General features: G+C 41.7%; 1 protein-coding gene across 2 annotated transcripts in view; it reads right to left on the reverse strand.

Annotated features, from left to right (window-relative positions):
* arap3 (ArfGAP with RhoGAP domain, ankyrin repeat and PH domain 3) overlaps positions 1-8605 on the reverse strand; it is a 57032-nt gene extending 48427 nt beyond the window's left edge. For both annotated transcript variants that reach the window (XM_072395109.1, XM_072395108.1), the window contains exon 1: positions 8487-8605. The gene's annotated coding sequence lies outside the window, so the exon portion shown is untranslated. The remainder of the gene's footprint in view (positions 1-8486) is intronic.
* Positions 8606-13799: the final 5194 nt, after the last annotated feature.

Genomic DNA, 13799 nt, shown 5'->3' on the forward strand with positions numbered 1-13799 from the left:
GGGAGGTTAGGGTTAGCAGCCTGCTGGGGAGGTTAGGGTTAGCAGCCTGCTGGGGAGGTTAGGGTTAGGGTTAGCAGCCTGCTGGGGAGGGTAGGGTTAGGGTTAGCAGCCTGCTGGGGAGGTTAGGGTTAGGGTTAGCAGGTGGAGGAGAGATGTGCACGGAAGCATTTGGCAGACGCGTTTATCCAATGCGACTTACAGGTACGGTTAGGGTTTGAACCCTGGTCTTTTACACACCACTACGCTCTCCAGCCCAGAAGATGTGAGAGGCCGTCCAGAACAACCAGGACCATCCATTTCATGATAACTTGATGGGTTAGGGTTCATAAATACGGCAGTAGTGGACGTCTCTCAACTGCTGGATGAAAAGATGCTTTGCAGGGAAAAGGCTTGGTCTGCATGGAGGCTGCAACATATCACTCACTTCTCCACCACTGAGACCATTCTCCCTGTTATGGGTTTCCGTTACAAACCTATTTATTAATAGTAATAACAATAATAAGTAGGTAAATAAATAATATGTTGTTTAAAAATGAAAACAACAAGAATCCGACAGTTACTTTGTGCTGTTTCGACCGAGTTTCTAGGAACTAGGCTGGACCGTTGAAATGGGCGGGGCTGGACGTCCAGTCCAAGCCGCCATAAGTACTTGAGCTGAAGGGGCTCCCTCTGTCACGTTGCCTTCAGGAAACGTGGGAACTACAGCAACTTGTTTGACACCTCTGATACACTAAGAGCTCAGGAAAAGGTGCGCAGGTTGAACTGTGTTAACTCACAGTTCCTCAGTTCAGGCAGCTCAATAAGAGTTATTCATACATAAAGAGACTGAAGCAGAGTCTCACCGACAGCAAGCAGCACAAACTGAAACAACCCGTTTTCTAAATAAAAGACAAATGTTCCTTCTGCTGAAGCAGAAACATGGAGAAAAGGCCTCAGCCTTCCCTCCCCTCCTTATCTCTTCACCCTGACCTTATCTCTGAGCTGTTGTTGTAATCAGCTCTGTGCATCTGCAGCAGAACAAAACACAGGATACAGCTGTCCTTCAGCCCGCTGCAGAGGAAACGCACACAAACAGCCTCCTCAGGACGTCCTCGCTGTGTCTTCATGAACCAGCAAACACACCGAGCTAACCCTGCCTCAGGTCCAGCCTCATCACGCCACCTGAGCAACGGATTCACCATCACCGGTCAGGATGGGCGCCTTCATCTGCCCTCATCCTCAGTAATAAATGTGATGCATTTAAATGGAGCCGTACCAAAGAGCCAGAGAGCCCCAAATATTGAACTGCGTATAATCACATATTCAGGTCCAAGTAAAGCACATTCATGGAAACACTAGGGCAGAAAACTACGTTTCATCTTTTTTCTGTTCAGGGTTGTCTAAAATCCCAAATCCTTCAGATTGGTTATAATATTGAGCAGACCCCAAACACTGTAAAGTTGTAAGCAGACCTTCTGTTTGTCACCAGAATCTTCTCTGGTGGCCAGAATTTTCAGAACTTCGACCATCAGCTTAAACTACAGAGGAACAAGAACAACTAAATTCATTTTGTGAAAAGTGCAGCTGAAATGCGTCTTCATCACAGATGTGGCAACACAGCAGAAGAGCCGGCAGCCCATTGTGGAGGTTGGAGAACAGACTTTCAGCAGTAAAGCTGCTCTGAGGGTTGATTCAGTACAGAGCTGCAGAGAGATCAGGATCACCACCAACACCCGCCCCATTTTTCACCTGGTAGTTCTACAACTTTAATCAGAGACAGCTGAGATTAACGGACAGACCGTATCCAACCTTAAGAGTCCAAACCAAACCGCACATCTCCATGTTCATGGAAACGTCCTACAGCAGGTATTTAAACAGAAAACTACCTTTCATCATTTTCTGCTCAGGATTTTCTGAGCAGGTCTGAAACCACAAACCCAGTGAAGCAGTGAGACAGACGTGGTTAAACAGAGTGTGACATCACTGCACGTTAATCTAAACAGCAAAACAAACCCAGAACCTGCGATTACGCAAAACTATAAAATGTACAAAAGTACAGATTCAGTCGGTAAAATCCAACTTCCTGTGAGCTGTTTAAACTGTGAACATTGTTTCTGCTGTAAATAATAAAAGACCAATTTAAAGCCAAAGTTAAGCATTCAGGAGCAAGCCACGGGTTTGGATTGTTTTATGAGTTTCAAGTCAGAGTTTTAGACATTTATTCTGAAACAGATGCAGCCAGTGGGCTTTCTGACCAGCTAATTCTGGGCCAAAGAGTTAACACTGTGAAGCTGAAAGGCCATGATGAAGGCCGGACACACAGCCCAGACCCAGGCTGGTTCAGGATAACCTCTCTCCGGTTGGACTCTCACACTTTAACCCCTCGTCTTCACAGCAGGAATCAGACAGAAACAGTCTGGTTTCCTCTGCCCCTCCCTGCTCCCAGAGCACCAAACACACCCTTCCTCTCCCAGCCCCTGACATTCTTTCCATCTCTGCCTCCTCTGTCACGTTTAAAGGGCTCAGCAGCATTTTAGAAACTTCCACTTTCCTTGAATCATCAGTGGTCAGGACAACAGATGTGAAAACTGTGCCTCTGCTTTCGTATCAGCCCAAACTGAATCTGATTGTTCTGCTTGACGAAGCTGAGAGAAAACTGGAGCTCCGACAGTGTAAAAGCAGCCACCTGCAGAGGTTCGAGCATCAGCACCTTCATTCACCTGGTCAGGATGAACCCGGGCCTCCTGGTTCTGATGGAGGTTTCTTCCTGGTTCTGGTTCTGATGGAGGTTTCTTCCTGGTTCTCGTTCTGATGGAGGTTTCTTCCTGGTTCTGGTTCTGATGGAGGTTTCTTCCTGTTAAAGGCAGTTTTTTCTCTCCACAGTCGCCTCCTGCAGCTCAGGATCAGAGAGAAGTTTCAGTTGGTTGCCTTAGCGAGGGAATCTTTTTAATAAACTGTATGAATTGGACCAATTTGACCCCTGAGATTAAATTAGTTGTAATTGGGCACTTTATAAATCAAACTGAATGAAATAGAAATGGTGGCAACAGATGGAAGCCGTACAGCAGCTCGGTCTCCCTGATGTCCCAGAAGGAGGAGCTTCAGGCTGATCTTTTAGGACAGTTTCACCTGAGGAGGTGCGGCCAGGGGGTGAATATCAGGCTTTATTAGACAAACTAAAGGCGCCCCAAAGCAGGGTACGCAAACTTATGAACAGGAAGTTCAGAGAAACAGAAGAGGAACAATGGAAGGACTGACTTGAATAAGAAAGATGACAGAGAATGATTTCCGATGATCTGGCAGGAAAAACCAGGAGAAGATACTGAAGGACGAGTTAGAAAATCAGCAGCAGAAACCAGGTGTGACGAGGCAGCGGTACGACTAACAGAAGTGAACAAAAGATCAGGATCTATGGAAAATACAACAGGAAATAACTAAGAAACCAGACAGGAGACAAGTTCTCTGGGTTTTAGAGACTTGGAACCAACTCTCAGATCAGGGTCATGTTTGCTCCTGTGTGAAATAAAAGCAGCAGAGCAGCAAAGAGCACATTACCCCCGAGCCGCTGACAGGATATGGGTCAAAGGAAGCTGTGAGATTCTTAAAGCATCTGTGGGGGGGGATCCTACAGCTGAGGACAGGTGTGCAGGTTAGTGTGAGTCTGACTGAGGAAGCTGCTCAGCTGGTTCTGGACCTGCAGAGTCCATCAGGATGTAGCTTCAAACCTGTTTCCTCTTCACAACCTGAGCTCAGCTGTTCCTGAGAAGATGGAGTTTCTAACACAGAGAGACAGAACCTGAAACAGCAGGTCCAGCTGATCCAGGGCGCACCAGTACCAGGAAACACTACTGAAGACAACTACAGACACTGGGTCCATGGGATCCTTCCCATTATTATCACTGATGTATCATCAAGTAGAGCAGCTTTAGAAGTATCTTTAGAACTTGATTTGTATTCAGACGGCTTCTGCCCAGTTGATCTTTCTGAGCTAACAACAGCAATAGTCTCTTCTAAACCATCAACTTGTATGTTAGACCCAATCCCAACCAGACTGTTCAAGGGGTTTTCCCCTTAATCAATACTTCCATATTGGATTTGATCAATCGGTCTATAGGCCCAGCCTGCTGGGGGAGCTCTTATGTCACATCTTTCCTCACTTTGCTCTTACCTTGGAAATAGTTTTTGAATTGGCTCTGTATGAATGAATTGGACTTATTTTGGATTTGATTAATTGGATTTGATTAGATTTGATCACAACGCATTGGACTCTAATTGGACTATATCACTGAAGTGACTTGAGATGACACTATTTGTGATTTGGTCCAATATCAATAAACTGAATTGAATTGAAATTATAGACCGGAACAGACCAGTACAGACCAGGACAGACAGGCTGTAAACTCATCCGTTGTATCTTCCAGTGATCTGAAATGGTTTAAACTTCCTCCTCCTTTTCCTCCACTTTCTTCCTGCTTTGCAGCCTAGACGTCTCCTCCTCAACCCCTCTGGATTTGGGGGGTTATTCCAGGCATTACTTGGTCTTTGGAAAGCTCAGTTAGCTGCTCCAACAGGTTAACAACTTTCCTGTTGTCAGGGTTTGGCATCATAACAGATAAAAAACCTTCCAGCTGAAGTCCTTCCAGCATCCAAACCATCGCAGAAACATGCCTCAGATATCTGTGTTTTCACAGAAAAAAGCTCAGGAAGACAATCTGAAGAAGATGCAAAGAAAGATTCTGTCCAGAGCTGCTGCAACGGCTGCCAGCAGGGCGGCACCTTTCCAGAACAAAACCAGGTCCAACCAGTGAACCAGTACAGACCAGAACAGACCAGTACAGACCAGAACAGACCAGAACAGACCAGTACAGACCAGTACAGACCAATACAGACCAGAACAGACCAGTACAGACCAATACAGACCAGAACAGACCAGAACAGACCAGAACAGACCAGAACAGACCAGTACAGACCAGTACAGACCAGTACAGACCAGTACAGACCAGAACAGACCAGTACAGACCAGAACAGACCAGAACAGACCAGAACAGACCAGAACAGACCAGTACAGACCAATACAGACCAGAACAGACCAGAACAGACCAGAACAGACCAGAACAGACCAGAACAGACCAATACAGACCAGAACAGACCAGTACAAACCAGTACAAACCAGAACAGACCAGAACAGACCAGTACAGACCAGAACAGACCAGAACAGACCAGTACAGACCAGTACAGACCAGTACAGACCAGAACAGACCAGTACAGACCAGTACAGACCAGTACAGACCAGAACAGACCAGTACAGACCAGAACAGACCAGAACAGACCAGTACAGACCAGAACAGACCAGAACAGACCAATACAGACCAGAACAGACCAGTACAGACCAGAACAGACCAGAACAGACCAGTACAGACCAGAACAGACCAGAACAGACCAGAACAGACCAGAACAGACCAGTACAGACCAATACAGACCAGAACAGACCAGTACAGACCAGAACAGACCAGAACAGACCAGTACAGACCAGAACAGACCAGAACAGACCAGTACAGACCAGTACAGACCAGTACAGACCAGAACAGACCAGTACAGACCAGAACAGACCAGTACAGACCAATACAGACCAGTACAGACCAGAACAGACCAGAACAGACCAGAACAGACCAGAACAGACCAGTACAGACCAATACAGACCAGAACAGACCAGTACAGACCAGAACAGACCAGAACAGACCAGTACAGACCAGAACAGACCAGAACAGACCAGTACAGACCAGTACAGACCAGTACAGACCAGTACAGACCAGTACAGACCAGAACAGACCAGTACAGACCAGAACAGACCAGAACAGACCAGTACAGACCAGAACAGACCAGAACAGACCAATACAGACCAGAACAGACCAGTACAGACCAGAACAGACCAGAACAGACCAGTACAGACCAGAACAGACCAGAACAGACCAGTACAGACCAGTACAGACCAGTACAGACCAGAACAGACCAGTACAGACCAGTACAGACCAGAACAGACCAGAACAGACCAGTACAGACCAGAACAGACCAGTACAGACCAGAACAGACCAGAACAGACCAGTACAGACCAGTACAGACCAGTACAGACCAATACAGACCAGTACAGACCAGAACAGACCAGTACAGACCAGTACAGACCAGAACAGACCAGTACAGACCAGAACAGACCAGAACAGACCAGTACAGACCAGTACAGACCAGTACAGACCAGAACAGACCAGTACAGACCAGTACAGACCAGAACAGACCAGAACAGACCAGTACAGACCAGTACAGACCAGTACAGACCAGAACAGACCAGTACAGACCAATACAGACCAGTACAGACCAGAACAGACCAGTACAGACCAATACAGACCAGTACAGACCAGAACAGACCAGTACAGACCAGTACAGACCAGAACAGACCAGTACAGACCAGAACAGACCAGTACAGACCAATACAGACCAGTACAGACCAGAACAGACCAGTACAGACCAATACAGACCAGTACAGACCAGAACAGACCAGTACAGACCAGTACAGACCAGTACAGACCAGTACAGACCAGTACAGTTCCTGATGTTACCTAACTTTTCTGATTTAGATCTTCATTGACTGACTGACCAGTAGAGATCTGTACAGAGACAATGAACCTTTCTGATCACTACCATCCGTCCGTCAGACTGAAACAGAATCCAGGTCTTCCTGCTGGCTGTGCAGGGCCTGAGCTGGTCGTCATGGTTTCCACTGGGAGTGATGGAGGCTAAACTGGCTCTGAGTTTGAGTCAGAGACAGAAGGAGGCTGAGAAGACAGAGAGCAGCGCGGGAGAACAACAGTGAGGCTCTATTGTGGCAAACAGAGGGCCGATTGTTCCCGACCGTGACTGGAACCACACTGACGCTCACCGAGAACACTGGAAAACTGGGCCATCCCACCAGCTGCCTGCAGAGAGTTCACAATCTGAATCACCTCACATCGTGCTGCCTTCAGGTTCCTGCTCTGACTGTGGATTTATTGAGGTGTGAACTTGTTTTTCACAGTTTGTCTTATCAAATTAAAACATGTTTTATCTCAGATTGTTTAATCATCACACTGACCCTCTTCGATAAAGTCTGATTACCTGATTAGTAACTCTAAAGATCAATTCTGCAGTCAGTCAATGAGGTGATCAGCTGATGGAGCTGATTAATGAAAAATAGCAACAACAATGCAGATAACTGATTAATAGTTTGGATCCATTTGAAAAAGATTGAAGATCATGTTCAGTTTAGGAGATATTCAAAAGATGCTGTCAGTAAATAGCCAGGTCCATGTTTTAGGATATAGTCATGTCTGTGTTCCACTCAATAGTCATGTCCAGCTTCCAGTAAATAGACAGGTCCAGTTTTTAAGTAAATAGTCTGGTCCAAGATTCTCATAAACAGAACTGATCTCAGACCAGTAAATCAGGATGTTGCATCACAGCTTTTGTTCCTGGGGGTTTCTGAGGAGGAAGACGGACCAGCCCACTTCCTGTTTCTGTTAACACATACAGACACAGAAGCTAGTATCTGATGATGTAATCAGCTGACTGTGATGTCATTGTGCTGTGAATTAAGATCCTCCAGAGGTTGCTAATTTGAATCCCTGTGGAATATACTGTGTACCTGATGACACAACCACACCTCCAGAACACATGTAGAACATCTGCTGAACATCTGCAGAACATCTGCAGAACACCTCCTGAACACCTCCTGAACACCTGCAGAACATCTGCAGAACACCTCCTGAACACCTGTAGAACATCTGCAGAACACCTCCTGAACACCTGTAGAACATCTGTAGAACATCTGCTGAACACCTGAACATCTGCAGAACATCTGCAGCAGACCTGCTGAACATCTGTAGAACACCTGCTGAACACCTGCAGAACATCTGTAGAACATCTGCTGAACACCTGAACATCTGCAGAACATCTGCAGCAGACCTGCTGAACATCTGCAGCAGACCTGCAGAACATCTGCAGAACACCTGCAGAACATCTGAACATCTGCAGGATATCTGCAGCAGACCTCCTGAACACCTGCAGCAGACCTCCTGAACACCTGTAGAACATCTGCAGCAGACCTGCTGAACATCTGCAGCAGACCTGCAGAACACGCGCTGAACACCTTCTGAGTTCCTCTGACTCTTCCCGTCTCTCTGAGTTTTGTTTTTGAGTCCGACTCTTTTTTCTCGGAATAATTCCCTGATTCACTCTGACTCACCTGACTGTCTGCGGTGCATTTTACCCCAAATCCTCCAATAAAAACTGCTGTTCTCTCAGTGGACAGATGGGACCATGGAAAGACCAGGTCCCAGGGCCGGAACCACTGACCGGGAACAGAGACAAATCCTGGGGACTGGCGGGATCACACGGGCGGCTGCCGGCTGCAGGTCCCGAAGCCTCGAACCTCAGTTTCTCTCAGTTTCAGTAAAAACTTTAAATTCAAAGCGTCTCACCTCTGATTCGGTCTCCTCTTCGAACCAGTTTCCAGGCGTCAGTTCGGCTCTCTGCAGGTTCCAGTCCGGGTAAATCAGCCAGTAAAGTCCGGAGTGGCTCTCAGTCAGACTCATGGAGAGGAAACTCTGCCCTGAACGTCCACGATAAGTTACACTGAATAATATTGTACTGCTTCCGGTCCGCTTCACAATAAAAGTCATTCTGAGGACAAACACGTGCTGCTTCCGGTCAGATAGCTTCTCCCGACATAAAATCAATATTTATCAATAACTAGCGTAAACAACAATAACCGAATCTAATAAAACAGTTAATATAAAAGACATTTTAATGAGAATAGTAAGAGACAAGAATAAAAGGAATAGAGTGATGATTAAATACAGAATAAACTGATCATCAAATATAGAATAAACTGATCATCAAATATAGAATAAACTGATCATTAAATATAGAATAAACTGATAATTAAACACAGAATAAACTGATAATTGAATATAGAATAAACTGATAATTAAACACAGAATAAACTGATAATTGAATATAGAATAAACTGATCATCAAATACAGAATAAACTGATCATCAAATATAGAATAAACTGATCATTAAATATAGAATAAACTGATAATTAAACACAGAATAAACTGATAATTGAATATAGAATAAACTGATCATCAAATATAGAATAAACTGATCATCAAATACAGAATAAACTGATAATTGAATATAGAATAAACTGATCATCAAATACAGAATAAACTGATAATTAAACACAGAATAAACTGATAATTAAATATAGAATAAACTGATCATTAAGTATAGAATAAACTGATCATCAAATACAGAATAAACTGATAATTAAATATAGAATAAACTGATAATTAAATATAGAATAAACTGATAATTAAATATAGAATAAACTGATAATTAAATATAGAATAAACTGATAATTAAATATAGAATAAACTGATAATTAAATATAGAATAAACTGATAATTAAACACAGAATAAACTGATAATTAAATATAGAATAAACTGATAATTAAACACAGAATAAACTGATCATTAAACACAGAATAAACTGATCATTAAATATACAGAATGAATGATCCGAACATGAGTGAACTTCAGTGGATTTTATCTGACTGAGTTTTGATACTGGTTTCTCTGTTTTGGACCCAGTTTTGGATGTGGTTTTAGGCTGGTTTGGACCTTTTTTAGGCTGGATTTGGACTAGTTTTATACCTGGTTTTAGGCTGGTTTGGACCTTTTTTAGACTGGATTTGGACTAGTTTTATACCTGGTTTTAGGCTGGTTTGGACCTTTTTTAGACTGGATTTGGACTAGTTTTATACCTGGTTTTAGGTTGGTTTGGACCTTTTTTAGGCTGGATTTGGACTAGTTTTATACCTGGTTTTAGGCTGGTTTGGACCTTTTTTAGACTGGATTTGGACTAGTTTTATACCTGGTTTTAGGCTGGTTTGGACCTTTTTTAGACTGGATTTGGACTAGTTTTATACCTGGTTTTAGGCTGGTTTGGACCTTTTTTAGGCTGGATTTGGACTAGTTTTATACCTGGTTTTAGGCTGGTTTGGACCTTTTTTAGACTGGATTTGGACTAGTTTTATACCTGGTTTTAGGCTGGTTTGAACCTTTTTTAGGCTGGATTTGGACTAGTTTTATTCCTGGTTTTAGGCTGGTTTGAACCTTTTTTAGACTGGATTTGGACTAGTTTTATACCTGGTTTTAGGCTGGTTTGGACCTTTTTTAGGCTGGATTTAGACTAGTTTTATACCTGGTTTTAGGCTGGTTTGGACCTTTTTTAGGCTGGATTTGGACTAGTTTTATACCTGGTTTTAGGCTGGTTTGGACCTTTTGTAGGCTGGATTTGGACTAGTTTTATACCTGGTTTTAGGCTGGTTTGAACCTTTTTTAGGCTGGATTTGGACTAGTTTTATACCTGGTTTTAGGCTGGTTTGGACCTTTTTTAGGCTGGATTTGGACTAGTTTTATACCTGGTTTTAGGCTGGTTTGGACCTTTTTTAGGCTGGATTTGGACTAGTTTTATACCTGGTTTTAGGCTGGTTTGAACCACAGACAGAATCGATCCTGAGGTTTTCTGTTCAGTGTTGATTTTTAGCTGAAATTTAAGTGTATTGATCATTATTTCACTGTCAGTCAGCTGACTGGTTCCAGCAGGTAATGGCAACTGTACAGTACAGTAAAATTCAGATTAAAGTGCCCTCTTCCTGCAGTCGGGGGGGTGGGAAGTTGTGGTGTTTTTTGTCTTTGGGTCAGTTTTGACTACATTTGGTGATATCTCAGCATGCTGGGGTTCTGGTCCAGGGGCCTCGGAGGTCTGGGTACTATGTCCTGCAGATGTTTTTTATGTGATGTCACACTAAGGTGTTGGAGGAACTGCAGGATGAGTTCCCTGATGGTGATTCGAGCTTCAGCTCCAGCAGAGGAGTGGTTCTCCCACACAAGTGTGAGTCCTTCAGAGCCGGACCGAGGAAGTCCTGGTGGACGGAGCGTCCTGTCCTCTCAGCATAAGAAGCTGGCTGGTGGTGGGGTTTCCTTCTCACTGCCTGAACAACAATCAGAGCAGAGCAGACAGGAAACAGGAAGTGGCTGAGACAATAGAGCTGGAGAGGATCCGGAGGCCAGCGGCATTCCTAAGCTGCTGGAAGGATGCAGAAAGTTCTGCTCATCAGAGCAGGAAGAGTGCTCAGAGCCGCTCTTCATCACTCACACTGAGCTTCAACTAAACCAGTTTTCACTCAGACTGTCTCTGACTACACCTACACCCCCCCCCCCCCCCACCACCACCAACAGTCACATGTTAACCACAGCGCCACCATCTGGCTCCTCTCTGTCTGGATCTGAGGGACCACTGCTAAAGACTAATCTGAGCCCAGGGATCTGGTCGAATCCTTAGAGAAAGACCTCCTATCGACCTTGAAAAGATGATTTTATCTGGACATGAAAGGGAATAATAGAACACATGAGGACAAAAATACAATCACAGGTCGGCATTAACAGATAAAAACTACATTAATCCAGCTGAGAACCTTCATCATTACAGCATCCTGCTGTTTTCCGCTTGTCTTCAGCAGAGGAAACAAACTATATCTGGACATGTGACACAAATACAGAGTTAGAAAGTCCATTTCTCAAATCCCAGCTGTTCTTTTTGTTCAGGTGGCAAAAATATCTGATGGTAGGTGACAGATGACTTCCTGTAGATGTCTACAGGTGACAGATGGGATGGCCCCGTACTGTTTGGGACTTAACTGAGAATTATCTCGGTGCTCGTGAGTTCAAAGATATCCTTCAGAAGTCTTCATCGAACATGTTCTCATTGTGATTTATTTTCATTTGGAGGTGAATCAATCAGTCAACAAAAAGAAGCTAAAACATGCAGTTTCAAATCAGGGAAACAAAAATATAAGAACAGGATAAAACAAGCTATAAAACAAAGGAAGAGCCTCATTATTTTGTGTTTATTTCTGTTTTATTTTGAGTTTTATTTCTGTTTTATTTTGTGTTTTATTTTGTGTTTTATTTCTGTTTTATTTTCTGTTTTATTTTGTGTTTTATTTCTGTTTCATTTTGTGTTTTATTTTGTGTTTATTTGTGTTTTATTTTCTGTTTTATTTTGTGTTTTATTTCTGTTTCATTTTGTGTTTTATTTTGTGTTTATTTGTGTTTTATTTTGTGTTTTATTTTGTGTTTTATTTTGTGTTTTATTTCTGTTTCATTTTGTGTTTTATTTTGTGTTTTTTTCTGTTTTATTTTGTGTTTTATTTTGTGTTTTATTTCTGTTTTATTTTCTGTTTTATTTTGTGTTTTATTTCTGTTTCATTTTGTGTTTCATTTTGTGTTTATTTGTGTTTTATTTTGTGTTTTATTTTGTGTTTATTTCTGTTTTATTTTGTTTCATTTTGTGTTTTTTTCTGTTTTATTTTCTGTTTTATTTTGTGTTTATTTCTGTTTTATTTTTTTATTTTGTGTTTTATTTTGTGTTTATTTCTGTTTTATTCTGTTTTATTTCTGTTTCATTTTGTGTTTTATTTTGTGTTTATTTGTGTTTTATTTTGTTTCATTTTGTGTTTTTTTCTGTTTTATTTTGTGTTTTATTTTGTGTTTTATTTGTTTTTTTTTCTGTTTTAGTTCTGTTTTATTTTTTTATTTCTGTTTTATTTTTTTATTTTGTGTTTATTTCTGTTTTATTCTGTTTTATTTCTGTTTCATTTTGTGTTTTATTTTGTGTTTATTTCTGTTTTATTTTGTTTCATTTTGTGTTTTTTTCTGTTTTATTTTTGTTTCATTTTGTGGTTTTTTTCTGTTTTATTTTGTGTTTTATTTTGTGTTTATTTCTGTTTTATTTTGTTTCATTTTGTGTTTTATTTTGTGTTTTATTTCTGTTTTATTTTGTGTTTTATTTCTGTTTTTTTTCTGTTTTATTTTGTGTTTATTTCTGTTTTATTTTTTTATTTTGTGTTTTATTTTGTGTTTTATTTTGTGTTTATTTCTGTTTTATTTTGTTTCATTTTGTGTTTTTTTCTGTTTTATTTTCTGTTTTATTTCTGTTTTATTCTGTTTTATTTTCTGTTTTATTTTTTTATTTTGTGTTTTATTTTTTGTTTTTTCTGTTTTGTGGTCTCTCTTTTATGATCTGTCTTAGTTGTTGTTCTTGCTTTAGTTTAAATCTATCTGATGTAGTCTCAGTCCTGGTCTCAGTTTAGTTTTTAGTTATTTCTCTTTGTTTCACCTCCTCCCCAGTAGGTGTCCCTGTTGCCCTGGTTTGGTTTCATCAGCTCTCCTTCACGCCTGGTTCACTGGTCTCAGCTGCTGTCTTCAGTAAATAGTTCCATGAGTCTTGGTCAGATCCTTATTATTTTTACTTTGTTTGTTTCTGATTGTCTGTTTTTTAGGGTTTTTTTCAGTTTAGTTTCTGGTTATCCAGCCTGGTTTTTCCTTTGGTTTGTTTGAATAAAGTCGTTAGTTTGCCATCCTTCCACCTCAAGGTTTTGTCTTTGGGTCCTTCACAGTTTGTGTGTCGAGACAAACTGACCGAACACAAAGCTTCACCCTGATGATGCTTCAGAGAGTTATTGAAGGTTTTGTTACATCACTTTCAGTCTCACCTCTGAATCACCTGAAGTGAAATGTTCGTTAGAGTCAGTCTGTTTTTATTTTTGATTAATAATATTTTGATGTAAAACAAACAGAGCTGAATGTGAAGTCTTCACAAAACCTCATTAGAAAGAGCTGCCGTCCACCAGCCAGGAGGTGAGGTTTGATCTCTGGCTCG

This window comes from Leuresthes tenuis, unplaced genomic scaffold, assembly GCF_036924035.1.
Source record: "Leuresthes tenuis unplaced genomic scaffold, fLeuTen1.0.hap1 SCAF_11, whole genome shotgun sequence".
NCBI classification, from domain to species: domain Eukaryota; kingdom Metazoa; phylum Chordata; class Actinopteri; order Atheriniformes; family Atherinopsidae; genus Leuresthes; species Leuresthes tenuis.